Raw genomic sequence first — 13,263 nt, 5'->3', positions numbered from 1 at the left:
CTGTTATAGTATCTATGCTGCATGCTAGTTCCCTCCAGTTTCTCCTGCATGCTTCATCTGGTGGGACTAAAGGATCCAAGGAATCCTCTCATCTCACTCTTTATCCTCGGCTTATATATATATATATAAAAAAACAGTCATAGTATTCTCTCTAACAATCCACCTCAAAAAGACCATAACGTAAGTTACTGCTGCTTTCATTTGTACATCTTTTATCTCTCCTTTTACTTCCACAAGTTTAGCTCTGTTTCTCTATCTATCCCATCTTCTATCAGTCCTTCCATTACTACTGTATCTCACCCTCCCTTACCTCCTTTCATTTCCCCCTCCCTTACCTCTCTTCATTCCTCTCTTCCCTGCATTTCTCCGTGCCTCACACTGTCCTCTGCTGTATTGTCGGAAGGGGTGTTACTTGAAGCTAATGTTGTCATCATTTTGGCTCTGTGTTTCCTCCCCTTACCTCCCTTCTTCCCTCCCACTCACCATCACCACATCTTCCTCCATCACCGTCTCTCCCTTCCTCCTTCCCTCCTGTCACTTGAGGTTAATGTTATCGTCGTCGTTTTGGCTGTGTGTTGTGAGGGAGGCAGGGAGGTTGAACAAAGACATTCTCTCTCTCTCTCTCTCTCTCTCTCTCTCTCTCATTTCCCACTTACTTTCAGCCTCTCCTCTGATCCACCATCTGCTTCTCCTTCCCTCTTGTTCTCGTTATCATGTCTGTTTTTATCTATCTCTCAGACTTTCTTCCCTCTTCATTTTTCTGCGTCTCCCACGTTTGTCGTTCTTTCTCTCATTGTATTCCCTCTCCCTCGTTCACTTCTCCTTCCCCACCCCCCTCCATCATCTCCCTCCTCTTCCTGTATTTCTATGCCTTCTGCTCATTCTTTTATTTCGTTTCCTCTTCCTCCACATCACTGTAATGTTCCTTCTTCTAAACCCTTCTCACTTCTCATCGTTATCATTATCCTCTCCTTCCTCTCCCTGCATTTCTGTTCTTTCCCCTCCTTCTTTTACGTCTTTTTCTCTTCTTTCTTTTGTTTTCTCTTCCTTCACGTCTTCCTGTTGTTCTTCCATCTATACCTTTCTCCTTCTCCTCCTCTTCTTCTTCCTTTCTTTGTCCTCCTCGTCCTTAACCCACCTTCACTTTCTCCTTTTTCCTTATCTTCTTTTTGCTTTTTATTTTTTGTGCTAGTCATATTCTCGTAGTGTTACCACTTTCTAATATGTCGTTAGACTGGCTATGCCAGTTATATTGATGCTTGTTGGAGCAACGACTTGCAAGGTTTATCAAAATTCTCTCACTCATCTCTTTCACCTCCTCTTCCTCATCCTGGTATTTCTCCCATCTCTTTCACCTCTATTACCACTCCACTATTATCTCTCTACTTCCTTTTCCATCTCCTCCTCCTCGTCTCTCTCCTCCAGTTTCCAGCGCTTGCCTATAGCCGGCCCACCAGCTTCACCCCTGCCACTTCCTCAAGGCGAATCCTTCAACGCCTCTTCTATATGGAAATTGTGAGACTCGATAATGCCGGGGCGGTCTCCACTGACGATGCTTGAGAGATGACGGGAGAGAGAGAGAGAGAGAGAGAGAGAGAGAGAGAGAGAGAGAGAGAGAGAGTTTTATGCTACCTCTCTCTGTTTCTCCAACCAGGTTTTAACCAATTTATCTCGATGACGTTTTGTTTCGTTTATGGTCGCCGCAGCCAGACGATGTATAAAGGTCACCCTGGTAGTGATGGCGTATAATGTAGGCTGTATCTAGGCCCTCCACGTCGATATATCATATTTGGCCTCCTCCATACGAAATATCATGTATGTATAAAGATGAATAATAATGTGTTATCACGTTCGCCTACCTATCTGCTGTGCATACTAAGGCAGAAATAAACCTTGACGGGCAGTTAACATAGACGCTGTAGTTCATTCCCTTTAACTTGGATCAAATTTTCATCCTTTTGCAGCTAACTTCACGTGGCTCAGTGGCAGAAAAACTAATCCAGTGGGTCTACATCTTTTCTGTAGCACTTCCTCGTGACTAGTATCATATTTTTGTGTTAAACTATTGTTACAACTCAAAATTCAAGATGAAAGATTGCAGCTTTAGTCCAAGGTAAACAGAGTATTATAGTTCTATATTTCCGTTCATATGTTTGCACACGTTTACACCCTCTTCATTCACATTGACGAAATACAGTATAATCGACACAGACATAATCAATGCAGCCCCTCGATACTCACACGCACATCTCCCATTGCAGATACCACTTGTCGACTTCTATATCTCCAGTGTGGGAAAGGATTAGTTCTGGCTACGACTCTCCCTCCCAAGAGAAGGAGAGATCCTGTCGTGGATCTCGTGTGGTATGATACAAGTAACAGTACAACTTTCTGACACTCTGCTTATGGCATCTTTCTTCAATATATTAACCTTTTCTCTTTAGTAGTGTATCATTTTCTGTGTCTCGTTTCGTTGCCCAAGTCACTTAAGTTAAATTACAATTTTTATCCTGACAATTTATACTCCTATGTGGCGAGGATGCAAAGCAAGAGACTAACAAGGAGAGTGTATGTGAGTGAGGTGGAGGGGGGAGAGGGAGGGGAAGGCCGAGGATGAGATGGAGGGATGGAGTGGAGAGGTATATGTGAGAGGGTGGGTGTGAGCTTGGAGGACAGTGAAATTACATGGGACAGGGCTACACGGAGGTCATTTATTTGCGACCACCCCTTAGGGGTTTGAGGCATCTGGCAATGGACAGATAGACGATGTATAGTGAAATGATTAGGACCAAGCATAAAATGGCTGTAAACATTATATAATTATCCTCGTAAATTTGACAGCCAATAACCTCAGCCCCCTTGTTCTTCCTACAACTAAACTATTTTACTTTGTTTTGGTTATCTTCTTTGTACTGAGAGACATGAAGCCTGTTTTTCCTCTTACATTACCCCCTCATTTATATTACTCCCATCGTCTCCTTCCTCCCTCGCACTTCTCCCAATCTACCTTCTTTAACTATAAGCAACATGCCCTCATCTTACAGTACTTTTTCCCTCCCCTGACTATTTCCCCGCTCTCCATCTATCTGCTTCTCAATTCACCAGTTTCCTTTTTCCCATTATATTATTCCCTTCATCTCTTCCTTCCCTCACTTTTCTCCATCTTGACCTTTATAGTTTACCTGTCTTCATGCTGCAGTACTTCCCCTTCCTTGTATATTTCCTTCCCCTCCTTGTAGTTGCTTTACTAATCTTCCCACTTCCTTCTCTTCCTGTCTGGTAAATAATTCTGTCTTACCTACCTCCTTCAGCCATCTTCTTTCCATACTACCTGTTTCTGTTACTTTTCCTTTCACACCTGTCTTTCTTCCCTCCTTAATTATCTCCCTCCTTTAACTTGCTATCCTGATCCTATTTTCATTACTCACCTCCCTTCACCACTTCCTTCCCCCCACCCTCTCTCTCTCTCTCTCTCTCTCTCTCTCCAACAGACAACCTCGTCATGGGACAACAGGCTTCCTCTTATCTATATTTCCTATGTGTTCCTGTGTACTCCCACACTCTCTCCTTCTCTTCCTCTCTCACTTGCTCCTTCCTTTCTATCCTACTCTCTCTTCCCTTTCCTCTGTCGCCCCTCCATTACTTCCTACCTATTTTCCTTATCTTCCTTCTTTCCTTGCTTTCCTCCCTCCTCCAACGTCTTCGTTCCGTTCCACCTTCCGTAATTCTTCCCTTCACGCCTTACCCTTCCTCCTCTTATCTCTCATTATCCCCCTTCCCCCCTTCTTTTCTTCCCTCCATTCTCTTTTTGCCCTTCTTCTAATCTCTCACTATCCACCTTCCCTCCTTCTCTCTTTACCTCCTTCAGTCCTTTCTGGCATTCCCTTCGTTCCCTCTTTATCTCCCATTTCCCTCCCTAATTCTCTTGCTTCCCTTGCCCTTTTCACTTTTACTACACTTTTTCTTCCCTGCTACCCTATCTGCTTTCCTTCTTTCCTTACCTTCTTCCATCACTGCCTCTTTTCCCTCCATCTTCTGCTTCCTCCGTTTTCCTCCTTACTTCCCTTCCTACCTTCTACCTTTCCCCCCCTCAGTACCTCCCTTTTCTCCTACCTATTTCCCCGATCTCCCTCATTTCCTTACCGCCCTACCTCTTTCCTCCCACGCCTCTTTCCCGCCCATATTACCTTTTTTCTCCTTCCTTCACTTCATCCTCCAGACCATCCATTCTCTTCTTCCTTAAGTTTCCTCCACCCTGTTATCTCTTATCTCCCTCCTGTCCTTACATTGCTTACTCCGTCAACTCTTACTTCCATCTCTCTCCCTCTTCTTTATCAGTTTCATTCCATATTTCCGAATCATTTTCTATCACTTTTCCTGTTTTTACTCAACCTACGAATCCTCTACATATCTCCCTCTTCCCAGTCCCTCCATTTCTCCCTTCCTTCCTTCCATCTCTTCCTCCAAGCTGCTTCTCTTACTTTCATTCTTTCCCTATTTTCCTCGGTCTCGCACATTCCATCTACCTCTCCCTCCGTCCCTCCATCACCCATTCCTTCTACCTTTTTTTTCCTTTCCTGACTCTCTCTCATACCTTTACACCGCTCTTCTCTCCATTACCTCTCTCCTGTTTTCCTGTTCCTCTTACCTTCTTCCCTTCCAATCTCTGTGTCTCTCTGTGTCTCTCTGTGTCTCTCTCTCAGTCTGTCTCTCTGTCTGTCTTTGTCTGTCTCTGTCTTTGTCTCTGTCTGTCTGTCTGTCTGTCTGTCTCTGTCTCTCTCTCTCTCTCTCTCTCTCTCTCTCTCTCTCTCCACACACAGACACACACAACCAATATATATATATATATATATATATATATATATATATATATATATATATATATATATATATATATATTTGGAGCCTGGTGTCCGGAATATTGGACAGAACCGGGATTTTTCAAGTCTTTGTAAAGTAGGGAACCCCCGGACAGGGACCTATGAGCTTCGCGACTATGAGCCGATGGACGGAGGGCGGTACGTTTAGTACCCACCCAGCGCCATGCCTCGCCCAGCACCCCTGGGATCCAATGGGATATATATATATATATATATATATATATATATATATATATATATATATATATATATATGCACACTGATGCCTTTTATTAGAATATCGATAGCATGCACAGAAACAGGAGACATGTACTAAATTGTACATTGTAAAATAAAATCAAAGTTTACAATATACAATTTTAGTACATGTCTCCTGTTTGTGTGCATGCTGTCGATATTCTAATAAAAGGCATCAGTGTGCATACATATTTATACATATACTTCCCCACAAGAAGATTTTCATACCTTATAAGAATACATATATATATATATATATATATATATATATATATATATATATATATATATATATATATATATATATATATATATATTAATAACAGAACAGAGGAAGGAAAAACAAATCTATAAATTAAAATAATCCACACACCAGATTACAGGTGTCGTCCAGTCATAAAACATCTGTAACAGTTGGACTTGAACAGCCGCAGGTTGAAGTTTGGGGGGAAATCACTCTGGGGAAGCGAGTTTCAAAGAGATGCAGTTCGAGGGTTAAAGGAATTCAGATATGACAGTGTAATAGTCCAGTCATCAGCGCTACCAGTTGCCCGTGTAGCGCGGGGGAAGGCATGGAGAGGTGGCACAATGGATGCAACTTCGTCTGACATTAGCTATAAAAGTATCTGTTAAATAATGCGAGGGAGGCAACATTCCTTCTTCCTTTTAGGGAAGGTAGTTCATTTGTGATAGTAGGGCTGTTAATAATTCTAGCAACTTTGTTCTGAATTTTGTCTAGTTGTTTTAATGCAACTTCTCCACATCCATTCCACAAGGGTGAGCAATATTCCAGCTGAGAGCGCACATGACTTGTGAATTATAGGTAACTGCTGGTTAGCGAAGAAGTTACTAACTCTACAAGAATCCAAGTTTCTTTGAAGCGGTTATAGCAGGTGTTTTAACATGGAAGGTCCAGCTGAGGGCATTGTTATGTGAAACACCGAGAATATCGATGCTTTTAGAGATAGGAATATTGGTAGCATTGAAGGTAATATAGGAATCAGGCAATATCTGTCTATTAGTAAACTGTATATACTGTTTTTGGTTTTACCATCATTAAATGAGACAATGATATTGTGTAGAAAGCAGCGAAGACTGCAACAATAGATACTGAGGAAAGTCAATTGCAGAGTACAGGGTACAAAATTAGCAGGATACAAAACTTAAGCATGAGAAATAAGCAACTGGCCAGCTTCGATGTTATTTCATTATTTATTAATGTACCTGCTGATATGGCCATTAATGTATTGAGTAATGTACTGTCTGAAGATTAGTTTACTTGATCTCTGTGTTTCTAACTGTTGTTTCACTTTTAGTGATAAATATCATAGAAAAGAACAGAGATGACAACTGAGTTTCCCCCCGGACAGTTTTAGATATTTTATTTTTAGAACGCCTAGAAACTACTACTTTTAACGACCTAGTTCCTAGAGGGGTAGTTTTGTTTAGGTACATAGACGATGTACTTGTGATAGCTCCTCGTAGGCTAGATTTGAGCAAGCTTTTAGATTAGGTAAATAGAGTCGAAAATAGTATAAAATTTATGGTAGAATATAAGGATGACAATAGGTTGCCTTACTCGAATGTACTCTTATTAAGAGACGATAACATGTTGAAGTTTAAAGTTTGTAGGAAAAATACTTCTACGATTGATTTGTCCCGGGGTTTTTAAAGTGTTTCAATATTAAAGGATAATTTTAAATACTACTGAGAGCAGGACAATGAATTGTCTTGCTAAAAATCAAGCAATGATTACTTCATGGTAACTTGCTTCACCGATTCTCTCAGGATGAGAATTTATAAACTTTCTCAACAGTACGCAGCAGAGACTAATTCCTCACAATTGCTGTTTGTTAGTACTGTTAGCCTCTGGAGAAAGTGACTTCACCCCTGACAATCAATAAACTGATGCTATTAATGATAACAGATTCTTGCTGATGCATTAACTCCTAGATGGCACAACGGATTTTAAGCTTAATACAAAAAGTCTGGCCTAAGTATCAGTTATGAATAGCGAGCATTTATGCAAGCTAGGAGCTGCAACTAGAATAAGCTTATTATGGAAAATAAAACACGAGTTTACATTACATTAAGCTCGAGAAAAAGAACTGTTAAATTTATTGATTACAAAGAAATAAATTTATGTTACATTTCAAAATGAATTCAAAGTAAGGAGATCGCACTCACTCGCTCACTCAAAAGCTAACTCTTAAACCTAGGAAAATACGAAAAGAAATTACTGATCAGAAAAGTGGACAAAGCGGATGACTGGGCGTCGTTACTGGAAGGACACTGCACTCGCCAATCACAGCTAGGTGGGAATACGGCGGCGGTGGGAACTGCGTCATAGGAAGGACACTGCCACACACTACCTGCTTCCGTGGCGTTCAAACCTTGACTAACTCTAAATCGTGGGAGAAAGGCAAGTGTCCAATCACATTACTAATGGCTAGAATGAGCGAAACACGCCCACAATAAATCGCTCAGCGGAAGTGCTAATGTCTTGCACAAAGACGATCATTTATGACACATTGATAAATTGCCTGAAAAACACTCCCAAGCGGGTGAGTGGTTTAGTGAACGATAAACACTGGGATTCTACTAGAGTTCGCGGTTTCCCACCAAATGCTGTCACGAGCCGACTCGTGACATTATGCCCCAACAAAAGGGGATTTTTTTTTTTCTCAGGAAAAAAATTTCAATATACATACATATAAATCCAACGGCCATACCACGTTGAGTACACCGCTTCCCGTCCGATCAGCGAAGTTAAGCAACGTTGGGTCTGGTTAGTACTTGGATGGGTGACCGCCTGGGAACACCAGATGCTGTTGGCATCCCTACGTGTCAAGTGGGGTTGGTGGAGGATTAGTGCCCCTCCCTGTAAAACAATTAACTCTAAGCCCTTGGCCACCCCGTTTGGGATAATGGCGTCTGGCAATGAATGAAAAATGAATGATAAATCCTAACTCAGTCAAACAAAATTCACACTGTGGTGTGTGTGTGCTATCCTGCTACAGGAGAAAGTCACAGTCGCCAATGAGCAAACAAAAACTCGCATTTACGTTAATAGAAGCAAGCTTGAGGGAAAAACTCCATGACGACGGTGAAAAATCCTGTACTCAGCTGAAACTGAGCGAAAAGTTCGCTACATTTACGTTAACAACTAATTGTTATGTAGAGTAATGTATGTAATACACGTTGTGGTGTAACTGTACCTACGTGTAAAATCATGTAGTACAAATTTATGGTAAATAATGATGACGAGACAGAAGAGAAGAGGCGGCAGCATGCGTCAGGGACGACCACCTAATCTGCTCGGCAGTGCTGCACCCACCAGCTGCACCTGCAAAAGGAATTAAGGTGGAGCATCAAAAGTGTCATTTCTCTTTCTCTGCCTAGCAATCAGTACTTATGTTTCAAAAAGTACACTATTTACATTATTAACCAGGAAACGTAGTCAAGGCGTTTGTGCAGGACATCAAATGCTGATCCAGTTTACTGGTTAAACCCTAACTTAATTAGCAAAATGACTGGGCGTTTGTGCAGGACATCATTTGCTGCAATTCGCTAAATTAACCAGGGAACGTGGTCATGAGCGAAAAGACTGGGCGTCTGTGCAGGACATCAAATGCTGCGATTCGCTAATGGAACCTGGTTTACTGGTTAAACCCTATACCTAATTAATGAAAAGACTGGGCATTTGTGCAGGACATTAAATGCTGCAATTCGCTAAATTAACCAGGGAACGTGGTCATGAGCATAAAGACTGGGCGTCTGTGCAGGACATCAAACATTGCGATTCGCTAATGGAACCTAGTTTACTGGTTAACTAACTCTACGTTTACGATTAATGACAGGAAGCTGAGAATCGTTACGCAATCTCGGGCAGGTCACATTTTAACACCCACCATGGGTGTGAACACTCACGTGGATATTGTGCATTCTCCGGGAATCCTCAGAGAGGCCCACAGCTCAAGACGTTCCACAAGGTAATTCATACACAGCCTCGGACTGTCTCTGCAGGGTTCTCAAACTTCCCCCCTTAACCTACAGTACATAGGTATGTACAGGCCCTGGACATACTGTGTCCTGTGGGACCAACAGGTGAGATGTCAGGTCTACACTTTTAACTGGAACCAGGCTGGTCCTTGGATTACTCAAATCTCTGAGGACGCCTATCTTACGGAACCCAGCATACAACAGTTGCCCGTGTTAGTCAGCAGTTAGCAGGCGAGACATCAGGTCTGCACCTACGTTATCACTTCCCTTGATGTATCTCACAACAAGGTTAAACTGCTGTAAATAGTGTCCAGCATGTCAATCTTGCATTAGCCGTCTTGGTCGTGCTGAGACTAGTGAGTGGTATATGATCAGTTTCCAGAGTGAATGGTGCCCCATATAAATAATAATAATATTTTTTAACACCATTGACCACGGCCAAGAGTTCCTTCTCAACAGTACTGTAATTCCTCTCGGCGGGTTTTAGCTTACGGCTGTGGTATGCCACTGGGAAGATTCCACCTTCCGATTCCTGCATCAATACGGCACCTACTCCATCTTGTGAAGCATCAGTGCGCAGTATGAAAGGTTTGTTGGAATCAGGCAACTGCAAGATAGGCTCCTTGCACAACATGTTTTTAAGGGCGGCAAAAGATCTCTCTTGCGCTTCTCCCCATTCAGTGGTGGTTGGTGCATATTTCCGTAGCACTTCGTACAACGGTTGGGCAATGAGAGCAAAGTTGGGGATAAAACTCCTATAATACCCCACTAGGCCAAGGAATGCCCTAACTGGTTTCTTGGTCACGGGTCTCGGGGCTTCTCTAACCTTCCTGATCTTGTCACCCTGACACCTGCAGTGATTGTTGCCAACAATATGTCCAAGGAACTCCATCTCACTGTGATCAATCTTACATTTGCTGGGCTTCACAGTCATGTTGAAACTCTGGAGTCTACTGAAGACAATTTCCAAGAGTCTGAGGTGCTCCTCCAACGTGGCGGAATGAACGAGGACATCATCAACGAACATCTCTACTCCTACAATACCATGGAGCACTTGTCTCATGGCACGATTGAACACTGCTGGGGAATTGGTAAGTCCAAATGGGAGGACTTTATCCTGGTACAACACCCTAAGAGTAGCAAAGGCAGTGAACTAATGGCTCTCGGGGTGAAGGGGAATCTGGAAGAATCCCTTCGCCAAATCGAGCTTCGTGAAATATCGTGACCCTGCCAGCTTGGAGAAGATGGCAATGTGGACACCCATCGGCTCAGCATCCACTTTGGTGATTGCATTGAACCTACTATAGTCGCCACAAATTCTGACTCCACCATCTTTCTTGCGAGCTACTACCATTGGACTGCAGTAAGGAGATGAGGACTTCTCAATAATACCTGCAATCTCCATGTCAGCAATTTCGTTGTCTACTGCGCCCAGTAGTCCCATGGGAATCGGATATGGCTTAACCTTTACAGGAGTATCGCTGGTCAACTCAATCTTGTGACAATCAACCTTTGCAAGTCTAGGTTGGTCAGAGAAGACATCAGCATACTGACAGAGCAGTGACCTGATGGCATTCTGATCACCTAATGCTAAGTCAGCGTTAAGTAAAACATCTCCGACAGTCTCTTCCTGATGGGACTGAGTGGTTAAGGGCTTGTCATCATGGTCATCAGCTGGGATCACCGCAGCTGCCCCGGTTTCTTCCAGTGGCTGGTCACTATCATCAGCTACTTGTGGGCCAGTCTCCTCGGGGTCTGACTCATGATAAGCCTTCAACATGTTAATGTGGAACCTTCTGCGAAGATTCCCCATCTGAATTATGTAGCTGAGGTCTGAAATGCGCTTTACTACATCAAATGGACCCTTCCACTGCGCCAACAACTTGTTCTGGGCAGTGGGGAGTAACACCAGGCACTTATCACCTGGACTAAACTTCCAAAGTTTTGCCTTCCTATCATAATAGGCTTTCTGAACTTCACGCGCCTTGATCAATTCTTCCTTAGCTAACTCGCACGTCGACTGGAGGTGGTTAGTTAGATCAAGGACGTAGGTGTAGGTGGTCTTGACTTCAGGGTTGGGTTCTTCATCGTCCCATAACTTGCGAAGGACTTGAAGTGGTCCACGGACCAACCTTCCATACACCAGTTCAAAGGGTGAGAACTTCAAGGAGTGCTGTGGGGCTTCTCGATAAGCAAACAGAAGAGGAGCAATGAACCGCGGCCATTCCTTTGGCTGTTCGGCGGCCATGCACTTTAACATCTTCTTGAACCTCTCACATAGCCCGTTACACGTGGGATGATAAGGCATAGTTCGCAGGCCTCGGATGGACAACAACCTGAATGCTTCGTTCATCATTGCAGAGGTGAACTGCGAACCCTGGTCGCTTAAGACCTCTTTGGGGATACCTACGTGACAGAACACTTCGATCAATGCCTCAGCAACAGTGACAGCCTCTATATTCTTAAGGGCCACGGCTTCAGGCCACCGTGTGCTGAAATCAACAATAGTGAGGATATACTTTGATCCATCACTTGCCCTAGGAGAGATTGGCCCAACAATGTCAACTGCTTCTCTCTCGAACGGTTCAGAGATTACTGGCATTTGTTTCAATGGCGCAGGACGGACACGTCCCCGGTCAGTGGTACACTGACACACATCACAGGAACGCACAAGCCTTTTTATTTCCTGTCCCATTCCTGGCCAGAAAAAGTCAGCATGGATGCAGTCAGAGGTTTTCTTTTGGCCCATGTGACCTCCCATGACTGAACAATGACCTCATTCGAACACTGCCCGGCGATACTTTGCGGGAATGACGAACTGCAGTCGAACCTCGCCCTCGGGTGTTCGTGACTCAGGGAAGAGCCGTCCTTGTTTGCGAAGGAACCTGGCTTGACCTCCCTGTGAATACTTAATCACTTTACCCTCCAGCTTCTTACGCACTGAGGCAAGTGTCGGGTCAGACTGTTGTTCTTGGACAACGTCTTGACTACAAATCAAATCTTGCGGCGTTGCGACGGTCAACGGGGTGACACGATTCGGAGCCTTGGCCATGGCTCGTGTTACTGCAACAGCCGAAGTCTGAGTAGCAACATCTATGGCGCAACTGTTTCTGACGCCTGGTATGTTGCCAATAATGATGTCAAACAAGGGTTCTGGCATGACACCAGCAGCTGTCAAGCCAGTGTAGAAAGGAGATGCCACCAGGATATGTGCCTCAGGGAACAATCTCACTGACCCATCAATAAGTCTAACTTGGATCTGCTTACCCGTGTACTCGTCGAGCCAAACTAAACTTTGCTTGACAGAGCAACCTGAGGAACCATTATCTCTCAGGACATTTACAGAAACACCTCCCACAAACCCTGGCTGAACAAGAAAGGCAGTGTTACTGGTGGAAGGGTTTGAGGAGGTAGCAGCCAGTCATTTGTGAGACTGCGGAACAAACGATGCAGCACATGTGGTGCCCTGAGAACTTGGTACCTGAGGGGTCATGCTCACCATCTGAGGAGCTGGAGCAGTGTCCACCTGTGGAGGTGGGTTCACTGTCGTTGGGGAACTAGTGAACTGCGAAGTACCTGTACTGGTGGGGTTGGCACCACTGTACGCTTGTTGTGGCAAAAGGGCTGCATTTGCATCCTGCCTCCGATACACTAAAGTCGATTGGGTTACGTGGTTTGTCCTTGCCCTGCTGCTGCTTGAAATACCGGTACTGCTGCTGGTTAGGGTTCTGCTTATCGTACCGCTTCCACTCAGGTTTCTGAGTGTTTTGCCCCTGGTCCTTCTTCTGCGGTTTTGGACCTTGGCCATTATTCTGAGAATGGCCTTGTTGCTGGGGTTCAGTCTGAGATGGTTTCCCAGATTTATCAGGTTTCCTGTTCCAGGTATGCTGCTTGCGAGTTTGATACCCATATGCAGTAAAGAATGCGTCAGCTTTCCTCACCATTTGGCTGGCATCTCTTACCTGGCAGATCTTAAGCTGAGCCATAAGTTCAGTAGGCCACGACTTTTCCAGCTGCGTACGCAGCATAAGGTCAATAATCCCCTCACGCTTGGAAGGAGTTTCATCTTTCTCCATCCACTCATCTAAGTAAGCAGTAAGCAGGTCAAGAAACTGAACGGCAGTCTGTTTATCCTGTAAATGCG

The 13,263-nt window shown here is 43.9% G+C and overlaps 1 non-coding gene across 1 annotated transcript; it reads left to right on the top strand.

The window, feature by feature from the left end:
• The first annotated feature begins 7,835 nt into the window (after nt 1-7,835).
• On the top strand, nt 7,836-7,954 carry LOC145408541 (5S ribosomal RNA). Its single transcript, XR_013898936.1, has one exon. It is a non-coding gene; the product is annotated as a 5S ribosomal RNA (ribosomal RNA).
• Nucleotides 7,955-13,263: the final 5,309 nt, after the last annotated feature.

The sequence above is a fragment of the Coenobita brevimanus genome, chromosome 77, assembly GCF_032717465.1.
Source record: "Coenobita brevimanus isolate Jiangsu-jjx chromosome 77, ASM3271746v2, whole genome shotgun sequence".
Taxonomy (NCBI): domain Eukaryota; kingdom Metazoa; phylum Arthropoda; class Malacostraca; order Decapoda; family Coenobitidae; genus Coenobita; species Coenobita brevimanus.
Note: the sequence above shows the minus strand (reverse complement) of the source record. Positions and strands in the feature narration are given on the sequence as shown.